Below are 16288 nucleotides of genomic sequence, written 5' to 3' on the forward strand. Positions count from 1 at the left end.
TTTTTGGAGTTCATACGTAAAACCATAAGTTATTTTTTCTCATTTATCAATTAATATTCTTGGGAAAAAATTATTTGTTAACTTTTACAAAGCTTGCTCTCTTCACTCTTTTATGTTACTTTTTGTAATAGCCTAGGCTCGTAACAATACAATTCTTTTCCATAAGAGATTATAACATTATTAGTGCCTACAAATTATACACTACATGCAGAAAATGAACGTCTCAGATAGATTGTCGACCATGTTATAATTCGTGTGAAGAACAAGAAAAGAAAACAGCAGAAACAAACTTTTCAATATTCAGAGTTTTAATGACATTTTTCTTATCTAATATCTGTTGGTTTTAGCATGATGTAACTTGTCCATTATTTCTTTTCTCTGATCCAGGATGACAAAAGTTAGAAGTAAACATTGGACTCCTTCGGTAATTCACAGTTAGCAATAGTAATAATGTATAGGCATAACTATTTTGTTGAAGCTGTGAACGTATGCGTTTGTTTGTTCACATGGTATAACAAAGTAACTGCAGTCTTTGCTGAGCTTGGTAAAAGCAGCAATTGACAGGTAGGTGGCATTAATAGTAACTTGCATGCAAGTTTCATGACAGGGACAATCGAAAAGTTGGCAATACAAATCTCAAGTGCATAACACATACAAATGTTGATTTTAATAAATGATTATTATTTCACTTTGAAATATATGTTCTAAACAAATCGCATAATGTAAGTTTTCTGAGAGTTCTCCATTTGCAACTTATACAGGCCTCATCCTCTTAATCCTAAGATGAATGTAAAGTTAATTATAAGTCGTCAGTAAGTTTCAGATATATGCAGCAACTACTTCGCTACATAACATGGGAAACATATGCCGCACTTCAATCTGATTTGTTGTTTCAAATCAGAAAATTAAAGAACCCTTAAAGGATTAACCACCATTTCCTGAGCAACATTTCCATTCAAGGTAACATACATGATTGATTGAAAAATGATTGATTGAAAGAGCAATGACTTATATAGAAGATAAGATATTTAAAAAGAAAACAACATTATTTTGGGTTTTGAATATGTCTTAAGAATCTTACGTAAATAGTAATATTCAAATATATGAATACGATAGATTGACATAATTTGTTCAAATATCCCTTTATAATGAAATGAATGTACGAACTATCACATAATGTTCCGCGTCATTATAATCATGATACGATAGGGTACATAAATAAAGCGATTTATGGTGCATTGATATGATAAGATTATAGGATGCACGTACAAAAACAAGAGAGACCATAACTCATTAAATAATAATAATAGCATAATTATTCCTTGCGAATGATTTAATTCGGTTTCATTTATTTCTTTTTAAACTCATGGGAAAGCAACTAACTGAAAACTGCCTAAAAATTAAGTCGATATGTAGTGGTTTTATTTACAAATTTTCGTACTGGTATATCTCAAAATGAAACATAATCGACATTCGATGAAATACCAATGTAGTGTCAATAAAATGATAAACAAAAGCAAAATAAAAAAGAAAGACGAGATACAAAGAATACATTAACAATAAAAATGAGTCGTGAAAATCAAAAACACAACATATTCATGCCGCCACATCTGATTTAATAACCTGTGCTCAACGGTGATGGTTCTAGATTACAGGAAACTATTTAAGTGGACCACAACGGTAGAATACATTATGTATAATTAAATTTATGATACAATATGATATGTATGGATAAGATTAAAATGGAAGAGATGCAATTATTATTGTCCTGAATATATAGGGTTATATAGTCACAATGTATCACGTTGCACATGATACAACAATGTATTTACATCTAAATGCCTTCCTACTAAGATTCCAAATAGTAATCATAAGAAGGCAGCAAATGTCACACGAATTATAATTGATATAAATTTAAAATGGTTTGGCGTTAAAGTACGCCATGCTTAGGCATAGCATTTGATATCATTGCGACTTGATGGCATAGCTGACTATATGTGTACTATGTTTGGAGAAACTCTTACCTAGCATCATATCATGGGAATGCAAACATCATGCTTGGGGATTTGAGAACCTCCGTAGCTGGTGTACTGTCAATAATTTATATTTCACTGACGAGTATCTGAAACGATATTCTTGATTGGGAAACTATTCTGAACCTATTCCGAAATATTTCCAATTGTTTCAAATAATATATTACAAGGCACCTATCCTTATAATCAGAGAAACAACATAATATGTTATTATTAACATTTTATTAACTCCACAAAAAGTTTTGCATTGTGAATAGTCTCCCCTTTTGTGATAATGTCCTTATTCTGCGGGTAAGAAAAATACCATACAACTTGAGAGGAACGAGAATTTATATTTACGATAAAGTAAAACAGCTTATTTCTGTTTTAACTTGTATTTAATTTACAATATACATTTTAAGTGCTCCAGGGGATATCAACAGGTTTGAACGACATTATCATGATATATAACCGATGAAATTATGTTTCTGGAAGCTATATGGTTATATAGGCCAGGACAAAAAGTCACTAAAACGAATTATACGAGTTAATGCTTATTTTGGCCTGTTTTATGCAATTGTGGGTGGCAGCTAACAACAGTTTCTTCCCGGATGACTTCCAGCTACTCCGTTTGTAATAACTGGTAAAATAAATTGTTTTGGTTTCAAAGTGCATAATATATGTCATCAGGAGTTTGTTAGCAAACGAATGTATTCGAAATTTAGTAGTTATCATGATAAGATTGTATCATAATTCAACACGATCATCTTCGCAAATATTTGTATTTTCCTCACACCCGTTTTCTCTCATAACACAATTTTAAACAACTTCGATGATTGTCTCACCACTCAAATCAAAGCAAACTGTCTTGCTTCGTTTCAATTCCCGGTGTTGCGTTTTAAGAATATAATTGAATATATATGTAAATATGGCTGTTGTAGAAACAGGGTCTACTTTCATATAAGTACAACATATTTATCGGGTTACATGAAAATGACATTTGTGCGGTGGGTGCACGTACTTTACATTTTATATCGTCACCTCTGAGGGTATTTATGAGTGGGCTGCTTATTAAGGTTGCGTATGCTGCTACAACCATACTATTGGCTCTTCTTCTGCATCGTATTAAGTTTGCATAAGGAACAAAGCTTTGTAACACAACCCTGCTTAGATTCAGCCAATCAGTCTCGCCATACTGTCCTCCATCCCATTACCAACCAAGTTTGTTTCTTGATTAGGTGAAGAGTTACGCATATTTTTTAAATTCATTTTTATCGCAAGAACAGAGCAAAAATGTATATCTTTTCATATTAGTCGGCACATTATATAAGGCATGCAGCTTTAACTTTTCAATGCACTTTTATCAAATTTAAAACGGGTTAGACGTGTAACAATAAATGAGACCTAAGTTGAAAATCTAAAATAGTAGCTATGCTGCTGTCAGAAATTAAAGATGGCGTCATGCATCATGTTTGCTATTTTATTCATCTTATCATAAGATGCTTATCTAAAACCGTTGATAAAGTTTAACCTAATTTCATACAAAAAATCAAAGCTGATATCATTAACCATTTAAATGAATGATTAACTATGTATATATGTGTGTTGCTGTATTCGTGTTTACAGACTATGATCCCTCTAATGTAAAATTAATCTTTCTGTTCCATCCCGAAATCAATATTTGCATGTTTTCATTTGTTGGCTCCACATTGGCAGCGAGCTGACAATTGTGGACAATAGTGAGGAAGCCATCCTTGACATCTAGGGCACTGAAACAGAAAACAGAAGCTGCATGAATACAGAGAAATAACAGTTTATAACACGAGGTCATATTGGTTCCCTTACCGGTTACATGCACTATCATATTTCGTATAAATATTTTGATTATGTATTTACCCTGACCGCTTCATCTGGCATAATAAATTGCATCTACCTTTCCATCCATTTATTACACACATTCTGCACACACATTATATATATACATGCATACATACACGCACACGCACGCATATATATATATATTTATATGCGTGAGTGTGCGCATATGAATGTATATACGTTCTGCTTTAAACGACTTTTTTTCATTTTAGATTCTAGTCAAAATATCCCATTTTTTAGAATAACACAAAAGGCATATTCATAGATAAAGAATTGTGAAACGTAATGTTATTTTTTATTAAAGAGTAACTACAGAAGGCGAGCGTTTTATACTGTTTTTTTTTTGTAATACAAGAAATCAGTACAACTAAGAAGGGATGTAAAGACTTCCCTGAAAAGATTTGTCCCATGTAACTAAAAGGTTAGTGAACATATAACATTATCCAGCTGTTGGTGTATATCAACTCTAATCCAGTGTGGAACATCTGATTACTTTTACTCTCAAGTGATATGACATAGCTACTTAGATTAAGGCTTACACTACAGTAGCCATGAGTCAGTATCAAAATAAATCTTACCAAGTGTATTATATATTGCCGCATGTTGTCAAAATATATCCACATGATAACACTCATGTGATGATTTATTTCAAATAGAATATTCTTCGCATTTCAGAATAGACTGTACACCGATACATTCCCGTTAGTATTATACTCTGTACAAACGATACACATGTAATACTTCCTATACATTCATAAGAGTATATTATCCATCGGATATACATTTGTATTATTGCTTATACAATCTTAATAGCATTATTTTCTGCACAATAGCTACACGTGTGTCACTTCTTATATATTCCTAAGATACACATGTAGCAATTCCTGTACATTTCTTATAGTATTATATTATGTCGGTCAGGTACATGTGTATCATTGCTGACACATTCATCATATTACTATAATCTGTCCTTTTGATAGATGTTTAGCACTTATACATTTCCTAGTAGTAGTTTATTGTATCCAATATGTACATTTCTAGTATTTCATACCCATTCAACATAGTCTTATAATATATCGCTCAGATACAAGTGCAGCACTTATACATTCCTAGTATTATTATAATATGTCCATTCCAATAGTAGTATATTATGCCGATCAGATGCACGTGTAACACGTCTTTCACACTCCTCATAGTATTACAATCCGATACGCCTGTAGCACTGTTTATGCATTTTAACAGAATTATATTATGCAGATCAGATACGCATGTAACATTTGCTTGTATATTTCACATAGTATATATTCCACATAGTATTTTACCCTGCCCGTAAGATATGCGTGTAACACTTGTATATTCTAAATAGTATTATGTTCATTCCAGCAGGTACCTTAATACCTTTTACACATTATTCAGTATTATACTCTTCCCATCAGATGCATATGGAACACTGCTTATACATTCCTAATATTATTATACTCTCTCCATCAGCTACATGTGTGACACTTCGTCCTGTTCCTAATGTTCTAAGATATTTTGGTGTAAGTTAGTATGCTAAGTTAACCGAATTATGTTAAAACATTGCAACTTGCAGTGTGGTTCGAGTCAGGGCAGTCATCAGGAAAATATCCTCTTTAATCTTGATACCACGTGCTCGTTATTGGACGTTTATAGGATGTTGGAAAATAAACACACATAATCTATTCAAATACATAGTCTGTAAAATATGTTCAATGTATGCAAAATCACCTCATTTCTATGTCTACCAATGTGTTACTATGGTATCAATATAATTTTCTACCATCATTCCTCACCGATTTTGAAAGCTTATTTCGTATTACAATTTCTGATTCGGTCATGTATATATGTACGTTTATATCCATCATATACACATGTAAATGAAACGATCATGTGACAATAATAGCAAATATAAAATAATTACAGTGTTAGAACAGAGCGAATGGAACACATATGAACTTTATAAATGTAACTTACAGTTAGTTGTAAATAATTAATTGAACTTTGTAATGTTAACTTGCACCAAAGGGTGAAGGAAACGCACTTTAATTTGATTTTCCTAATAGTCCATATAATGCAAATTTATGGAGATTGCCGTTGTATAAATACAATAAAGAATGGAATGGAACTGCATGTGCCGAAGGACCTGATTTATCTGTGAATTTAAATATATTTGACCTAATTGGGATACAATATGCTTTAACTATAAAGATATATAAAATATATTTAATTTATGTTTTCAATCAGTGTGTGCAAGCTATTGACTTCTGTTGCTATCTTTTGGAAAATAAAACGAAACAAGATGCTGAACTCTGGTGGTGCAACGTAAATTTGCATCATTAAAAAATGATTGAAAAAAGATAAGTATTAAATAGAACGCTATTAAGATAAATTGAAACATGTATGCTCCACGTATCTATATTTTAATAATTGCACAACATGCCGTGACGTTAAATAATGAACAACATTCTGACAGATCAAACTCCAAACGATATTTGTCAAGACCAACTTGCATGCAAACAAACATTATAATAATCTGCAATGGAATAAATTCTCCTTCTTGGAGATATTTGGAAAAAAAATCCTTCTACCTGCATGCATTATGTTAAGTTACACATTAATGTGAAACAAAAACAATTACGAAGAAACTGTTATTGCACAAGCCTCGCACACACTTAACATAAAAAAAATCATTTGGTTTTTCGCTATTGAAATGATGATCTCTCCTGGCTTCATTTGTCGTTAAAAATAATTGCTCAACATACAAACCAGAAACGGCAAAACGTAGTAATAAAGTGTTCACATGTTATGATCAGCAGCTGTAGGATTAGAACACTGTCCCAACATATAATAATATTCTGAACTATTATCAAGCAGTTTCAATCATTTGAGGTCGACTAGAAGGTAAATATTTCGGTCCCGAAGTTTACCATATAAACCACGAGTGTATCTAGTCCTCATAAGTATCCAGATTAACCTGATAAGATGTATTTTTTGACATATTTTTTGACAACTCTACATATGAAAAAGAAAGGGATGTACAGGACCAGACTTAGAGAAGCTGCATTGACTCATGGAAACTACCTATGCTGATAACAAGTGTATATAATGCGAGTGGCGTCGGTGTACAAGTAAAACGATATTCAAATGCCTCACTCATGCTTCAATTGTTGATCATTTAATTGTTCCGAATGTACATTATACATTCCTTGTAACACAAAATACAATTGTCCTCTCTTTCAAGTTCTCTTCAGTACAGGTTTGGTCTGTCAATCAATATGGATACACAATAGCATTCGTTTGATTTGTAATATGACCTCACTATTGATTTAAGAAATATGTAACTCTTGTAGAAAATGATCCTTGTCCGTATTGAAAAACAAAGTCCACAATGATTATAATTAAGAGTGGAAGTAATGGAGATTGAATTATGCATGCAAACAATACTTAGAGCATTCAAGTTATATAAAAAGTCTTGACGCTTTTAGACAAACTCTGCCTTCTATGTACAATCTTTTTATTGCAAAATTAGTTTCGTAGAAATAAGGATATTGATCATTACTAAAGTGAAATACTCTTTATCTTTAAAAGAAATAATGCTTAACTCACGGTCACAATCGTGCGTTCTGCGCCGGGTATCACTTTCATTAAGATTGGAGATTTGAATATTTACTTATCCAAAATTTGATATTTGATTATTTACTTATTCTTCAGCATCTCCAATAAAAAAGCGACCACATCGTCACATCTCAGCTTGATCCTCACAACTTTTAAGAGGCTTCTCAATTAATAAAAACACAATTTTAACCAGCATCATTTCCAACGTGATGATATTTATAATATTTGTTAAGAACAACATACTGATTACAACTTCCTTCTACTATTTTAATTATGCCCGAATCTTAGACGTTTTGAAACATGCATGATTGTGTAAAATTAATTTACCTAATTAATTGGTAAACACTAACAATATTTTGCTGCAAGAAAAAAAAATGACAACTATTTAAAATTGTGAGCCTTTGTATACGGTATCATTAGCATGCATTAAATTCATGTGATATACATTAGTTCCAATAGAAGGATTACAATTTAATATGAATTTAATTCTTTTGGCCTCTACATGTTTAAAGGAATTTTAAAGTCAATGCGTCATATAGACGCAACAGTTCAAGTTATGAATAACACTGATTTATATAAGCATGCCTGCAAGTTTGCATGGGTGTAAGGATGTATGGAGGAATTATTATATTCATTGTATCAAGGAAAGCTAGATGTGTACAGACGTCTCTCATGCCTCAGGATGTATTCATTACGAACTTGGGCCATAATGATCACCTTTAACCAACTGCATTTATATTACCAGAGTTGAATGTAGCAACATACGCGTCGGTAGTCTGGTTACTTTCCACCCCCATGTCCTAAACTTACCATGTATCATTTGGAAGCATTGACACCGGGATGAATCTTTATAGCGTTTGAAAGGTATATTTGAAGATGTTTGCATGGCTGCATACTGCAGAAATCACAATTTGAGGGGCCACTTGATAATGTGACTACATACAAGACAACATATTCAAAGACATACTGCTGAAAATTCAAGAGCTGTCTAACTGAGACACATATCAGCAACCAAATCATGGATAAGTTGAAAAGCTTAGTCAGTTTTGACATTGATTACAAGTTAGGATGTTGAACAAATAATACAATTTATCATCTAACATGCAAGCAGCTCTGTGCCACTTAATAGTTTGGCGAAATCGTTGATTTCAGAAAATAAATTTATCACTACAAGAGCCACATTCCCCAAAATGTAAACAGGCAATGTGCCAGCCTCTACAAATCCATTGTGATTTAAGGCAAGACTCTTGAGATGCTACTTATTGAATACAATCTGGTGTGGAACGATATAGAAGGCACATGCAAGGACCAATACTGGGAACTACATTTGAAACTCATCTGGAGTTCGGTCTAAATGAAAATGTATAAAATTCCTAATGGAGTCTTATCAAAACTACATTATTGCATCAGTTTATCAAACATCTTTGATTGTCGTTATACAATTACGTTGCGATAAGATTAACATCAATTTGATAAATGTTTTACACTGCCCTACTTGCTGTTTTTTTTTTCTTCTTCTATGTGCATCATTTATATTTTAATATTTCCCGATCATATAAAGCTTTAGTAGTCAAGACTTTCCCTTTAGTTATTGTTTTTATTAACTGATGTTTTGTTGACTTAAATTTTCTCTCTGACTAATACCTTGTTAAACCTGTAACGTTGGGACACTTTTGGCATTTATGCCATATTACAACTCTTCACTAGGAAACATCTAAGTCAGCTCTCTATCTGTATATTATTATTATTATTATTATTATTATTATTATTATTATATGACCATCATATAAAATTATTGTTTCTTATAATACACCATTGATATCAGACCCGGATTGAAACTGTTATTGCGGCATTGATTCTGATTCCATATTGATCAAATAATGGTTCTATCAGTGTTGTCTATCTATAATATCCACAGATTTGTCCAGTCCTTGTTTGTCACTGATGATAGTTCAGTCGATATCCTTTTGAGCATTGACAATGTGACCGTGATGCATGTAACGATTATTATATGTATTCGACGAAATCAGCGCATTTTATGCAATGTCTCATTGACTATCACGAGGCGTAGTGCGATGCTATTTGATGTCGTACAGGAACACCATGTAGATGCTGAAGTCCGACCAATCTTTGGTTATAATGATGTGCTCGCGCCAAAAGAGCATTGCAGAATGTTGCAAAATCTCCTCATAAGAACAGAAACCAGCGACAACATAGCAGTCAAAATGTCTGTAATTCATCGTACCGCAGATTAGTCGTTTATTCTTGTAGATCTCATGTTACAACTGTGTTATTGGTCAGTCGTGGAAATTCTGACCATAGACGCATAGTCAAATCCATTGGGCTTTCAGTCGAGACCCTTGAGATGCCACTTATTGAATACAATCTGGTTTGGCTCGATATAGAAGGCACATGCAAGGACTAATACTGGGAACTGCGTATAGATATACGTCGGTGGCCTTGTATCCTATTCCTGCACCGACAAGCTGGCATGGGTGTTTATTCACAATCGCAAAGGCAAAAGTGTCGCTGTGATTCACATATGAATCATTAGCGATTATTAAAATTACGTAGACTCTGACAGGATTGCAATGTACGTCAATTTTAGCAATCACTCACTGAATGGCATGGATGGAAATATGGATGGATGGACACGTGCATCGGTCAATGGATTGGTGCGTGCATGCATGTACGGATTGTTATGTGCATGGATGGATGGATGTGTGCATGCATGTATGGACGGATAGGGATGTTTTTCATGCATGGATGAATGAATTAGTAGATACTTGGCTGGATTTATGGCTAGATGTATCATAACTTCTTTCATATTTCCGGTTTCCTTTACAGTTTGAGACACACTAGTTTGGTCCCGTTTCTGAGGACATAACAAAATATAATGAAATTAAAATAAAAACATATAGGTACCGTAACTTGTACACGAATACCCCAAACATAACATACAACTCTCAGTCAACAAAAACTCCCATCTGAGGACAGAGATGTTTGAGTTAAGGGTTGTTATATGGATAGAACACTTTGTCTAACAATGATAATATGTATTTTGATAAACCGTTTTTCAAATGCAATCGACATTACCAAGGGTTAACAATGATAATGTGTATTTTGATAAAGTGTCTTCCAAATGCAATCAATATTACCAAAGGTTAACAATCACACGCAGAGACAAGTCACAGAAAGACTGATCATATGGGTAGATATCTTATCCTATTTTCTCTGAATAAAGGGCTTGGAATTTTAACCTTCAAGAAGCCCATAATCCTGTCTTGATGTAATGATTGTATTATTCATTTTTTTTAAACAGCGTTTTGGATAGATCTTCCATTTATTAGCCGACTACTACTATGTAATGCCATCTGACTCCTTTATGATTTTAATTGATCGTAAAAACGTATGTCACTTAAAAATAAAAGTAAATGTTAAATAATTTATACTAGGTATACCTCATAACGATTTAGCCCTCCCAATTCAGCAGGGTTCGTCAATCGATGGATCACAATGTAAACGATTGTTAGACAAAGTAACACATTTCGGAGAATGCAAGTTCTAAGCTAAATTCAAAACACTTTTGTCTCTCAGATTGTCTGATCTGCAACATGTGTCATTGGCTTTGCATTTTAATAGAAATTTCAGGTTATTGTTTATATTTATGTAGAATGCCAATATCCTAATTCGCAGTAGAAAAATACCTAAAATGAAAGGTTCTGGAAACATGCGCTCGCAAAAGGACTTAAGTAAACCACGACTATCAGAACAACACATTTTTTAATTCATTCACTGAAAGCATGTAAATCAAAGTTCATTTTCCTTTATAACAAAATTTGTTTTATCTTGTTTCGAAATGGTAATATGCAGTTGTGACATAATTACTAGCAGAAAGGATGAGAAAGATATTGTAACATTCATTATTTTTCATTACTTATAATGTATGGATGAATATGAAGATTTTGTTCAAGCAATTCTTAGTATAATTTTATAATTTGACCCAAACACAATTATAAAAATAGATTTCATTGGGTTTGAAATTTAGCATTTTCCTTTTATGCAGGTATCCAATATATATGAATATGTTAGAGGATCTTTTCGATTACTTTTACTCAGTTGAATTCATATGTGTATAGTCCTTGTAGGTTTGTATTTATGCCCGTTTATGTTAAATGTATTTAATTAGAATCAATCTGCTTTTTAGAATTAAGTGTTTAACATTGGGCATGTGATGATAATCATTTACAATGAACAATTTTCTTTATTACTAATTATCATTAAAGTACAGGTTATCATTCCTAACGTTGTATGAGAATAATACGGTAGCCTTCTATATCACGGCTTGCTTTGTGATATTTCTGTAATATGTTTATGCTGATTTGCATTAAGAGGATGTAACGGTTGTGATATTATATTTGGTACTAAAGATTCCACCGTGACATTAGCAGGTGTCAATCGTTTCGACAAATGTATAACAATGTTGGCATGCCATACCGACAGATGTTATTGATCAATTGCGACTAGAGGAATCACATGTTTGCCGAATGAATGTATATGAATGTATGCATCCATTTTCTGATTTCATAAAGTATGTGTTTCATAACAACACTTCATGTCAACAAATATGCCCGAATATGAACAGCACATCGACTAATTCACGACTACTAATTTTTATACACGTAATTTTATAACATAACATTTTGTTTCGGTTTAATGTTGATCACAGTGGATTATAAAGCATACCAGCCTCTTCTCAATATTGGCATTTTCGTCATGCCATGATAAATGGGGTAATTTACCTGAAATTATAGTTTTAAATGTAACGGCCCTGCGAAAAATTGGCAGAAAGCTTTAATATGGAATAGTGGAGAAGTTGCCCCATGGAGAACATATTCCAATTGTGACGAGAAACCCCCATTTGATATAGGAGAAGTCGCCCCAGCTTCGCCTTGAGAAGTAACCCCAAGAAGCATGAATATTAAATTGGAGATGTCGCTACATGGCTGTGATCGATTTATTTGATTAATTACCTGAGATAATACTTCATAGTGATTTGGAGATATCGCTGCATGTCTATGATCGCTTTATTGGATCAATTACCTGAGATAATACGTCATGGTGAGTTGGAGATGTCGCTACATGTTTTATTTCATCAATTACATGAGATAATACGTCATGATGATTGACCATTATAAGCAGTGGTCTTTAAAACAACAGTGAACTGAGGAATACTCTAGTCTAAAAGAGTGTGATGGTGAATATAAATTTAATGTGTCGTTTTCGTGACGTATTTGTGTAATATATGATCCGGTTCATTTAGAATGTATTCACGCTGAAATTAAAATACCCCACCTGTCTATTTGATTCCACAGGCCCTGTATATGTCGTACCATTATTACCGGTCATCGCGAAATCGCTGTTTAATGTTGTTGATCCTGTGTTGTACTTTCGTCATCGTGTGTCTTTATATTAGACTTGTTACTCGGAATGTTACCAAAACACGAGAAGATGTATTCATCTTGTGGTATCCAATTTGTAATATTCAGAGCCGCACCCTTTATCATATACAAGATTAGTATATGGCTTCAAAATTTACCCATAGGTTTAGACTCCGTCGCTTAAAAACGTACCTTTCATTGCAACTGTATATTTAACTATTTATTTTAAATGAACCTCATTATTTTAATTCGAATTTAATATATGCCTCATATCTAAAGTAATATCTAAATAATATAACCGATCACCGTTTTTAATGGTTAGAATATATAAAGTAATTGGGGATTATCTGAAGGCTTCACTTAGTCTGTTCAACCTCTAACTTCACTGATGTGCATCAACATCCCCACCAATCAATTATATCAAATGCTTATTGAGGGGTAAAACAACAGAGAAAGCGAAGAATTGCTCCAGTTACAACATATTACATACACACACAATAGCATTCTCTTTCATTATTCAAAGTGAAAAGGGCTTCAAAGAGGCACACATGTCCACAAGAATCAATACAATGTCTTTCATTACAGGTATCATTCGTATTTATTTCAACATGCAATGTTCCGTAAGTTTCACTTTCCTCGTGTAACTTCTGTCCATACCTTACATATTTCTGCATACGATATTATGCAAACTATTAAAAAACAACATTGCATCTTTATCACAGTCATTTCTCCAATTATTTTGCACGGACCTAGCTTTAGCCAGATCGTACCGAAATTTAACCTTTTGTTATAGTCCTAACATTATGCCTGAGATTATTAAGTATCATTATATACCTTTTATGTTTCAATATTGGCGGAACTCCTGAGACTATTTTTTATCATTACTTACCTTTATGTTTCAATATTGGCAAAATGACTGAGATGATCAGGTATATTTACTTACTTAATGCCACGATGACTGTTCATCATGAACGTAGGCACTTACCATCTGAAATAAACGAGAGCTTACAATTAGTGGTGTTTCATTAACGCAGGGACTTGCCATCTCAAACGAGGGAAGACATAAATTAGTGTTGCATCATTATTCAGACACTCTTTATTTAGAGTGGGTATGTTATATTCTGATTGCCATTGATATTCAGTACAGTATAAGTTTATTCGCTTTCGATAGTATGATTATATTGACTGGGGAGTACACAAAACGTGTTACATTTGCCATGACATAAGACATACATCCAATAATGTATGTGCCTGGGAAAAATTCATACAATGCCAACTCCATGAAGTCCAAACAGAATAACAACCACCACATTACGTGTATGGTAGGCATGTTGGCCATACCAACTCGCGTAAACACATGGAAATACACATATTCAGACGATACCTAAAATAGCACTGACCAACAAATTTATTGCAAAGTCTGAAAATACAACTCAATTGGAAATCATTACAGATGCTTTAGTTCACGTTGATAGGACATATCCCCGGATCGAAAGATAATATTTGGGTTAAATGCAACACATGTGTAACACTGGACATAACTAATTAAAAACAAAGTCAGAATAATTGTTTGTGGGTCAGAGTACCTAAGAATTATGCTACAATTCTGGAAGGAAAAATAAAGCAACCGCAAATTCATTAAATAGCATTTTAAGAAAGAGACTGTAAGCATGCGTATTGCAATGCATATTGAGGTCTTCGATCCGTCCGAAGCCTATCTGCTAAATAATACACATGTGCAACGTGTCAAACTCTAACTTTGAAATGTCATTTTCAATGACAAAACTGAGATTAAGTTTAGTGTTATTAAAAGTATTTTATGGAAGGGAGATATTCACCCATTCGATATTCACAAAAAATTGACAACATGTAAACATTAAGTCACACTTACAAAGAAACCTAGAAAATAGTACCAGCCTATTTATGTGAATGTGGGAGATATCAAAACTTTAAAGTCAATATAATATCTAGGTTGTTGCTCATTAACGATTATTTGTCAATATTTAATTGTTTAATATCTTAACTGCCAGCCCTATGACTGGATTCATGAAAACAAAATTGAAACATAAAATAAAAAATATAAAAAATTATTTTATACAAACGTGGGATGCCGTGGGTTACAAACTCGCGACCTATAGCTGGCAGACAGAAGTCATACAAGATAGTTTGATCGTAACAATAAAAAACCCATAAATATATATAAAATTGGGATGCTCAGTCCTGAAGAAGGTTTCAAAATAACGATAAAAATGTAAAATACTATATAATCGAAATTCGGATGCCACCAGGTACGGACTCGCGACATCGTGTTTTGCAAGCAGGATACATATTCAAAATAAAGTTTAAGCATAAAAACATAACATAATTAAGAAAAAAAATTAAAGATTGGAATGAGTGAGTAGAAAAAATGATCAACATAAAATAAAAATACAATAAAAAATTAAATATTTGGTATTCCAGTGATGAAAGAAAGTTTCAACATCATAGCAAAAACATATTGCGATTGGCTAGTTTAAACGAAGCTTTGAACTTATACATAAAATAAATAAGAAACATAAAAATAATTAGTATGCAGCGAGTTTCAAATTCACAAGAATGATGCAGTAAAAAAGATACATGTAAGTATTTCGTTTGGTACAGACATGCGTAATAACAACTAAGATAATTTCCTAATCTTCTTGTGTAGTTGGCATTCTGGAATTTGATATTTAGGTACTAACATCCATCATCCAAGTCCAAGTACAAAGTCACATACCATCCACCCCTGATCATTCCCCGCCCTCAGCAAGCACAAACATTTGCATACAATATTTGACATTTAGTTTAGATGGTAGCATAATATAATGTGTCAAAGACAGTAAATGCATACGAAATCAACATCAATTCATATTTTCAGTTAACGAGAAAGGTTAACTAGCAATAACATGGTGTTACATGCCGTAATGTCAAACCTACTTGATGTTACATGCAGTCATTTCACGGAATATAATATATTTAATCAGTAATACTATCGATGACGTTTATTTTCCGCAACGACTGAAAATGCACATATTGAGAACATTTACGCAGAACACGTTTCGGAAAAATAACATACCTTAAAATACAAAGCAATGTTTGCTATGACAAATATTGTTGTTCCTGATCAAGAAGGTAACAATTCTCACGTTATTTGTCATGTAGGGTAATGCAGTTGCTCTAGTAGCAAGTTAACACATTCTTGGACAAAGCAACAACAGGTGATACATAACCTATAAGCATGAATGGTTAATACTTTTCCATAATACAATCAGTCTGTGCTTTTTTTGGAGACCCAGCAAACGC

At 33.0% G+C, this 16288-nt stretch overlaps 1 long non-coding RNA gene across 1 annotated transcript in view; it reads right to left on the reverse strand.

The window, feature by feature from the left end:
* Nucleotides 1-201: 201 nt before the first annotated feature.
* LOC149774111 (uncharacterized) overlaps nt 202-16288 on the reverse strand; it is a 38957-nt gene continuing 22870 nt past the window's right edge. The window contains exons 2-3 of the long non-coding RNA XR_016417018.1: nt 13911-13955; nt 202-3781 (exon numbers count right to left, since the gene is read on the reverse strand). This is a non-coding gene — a long non-coding RNA (uncharacterized LOC149774111). The remainder of the gene's footprint in view (nt 3782-13910; nt 13956-16288) is intronic.

Source organism: Sinohyriopsis cumingii, unplaced genomic scaffold, assembly GCF_028554795.1.
Source record: "Sinohyriopsis cumingii isolate HCF-2022 unplaced genomic scaffold, ASM2855479v2 utg000426l, whole genome shotgun sequence".
Classification (NCBI taxonomy): domain Eukaryota; kingdom Metazoa; phylum Mollusca; class Bivalvia; order Unionida; family Unionidae; genus Sinohyriopsis; species Sinohyriopsis cumingii.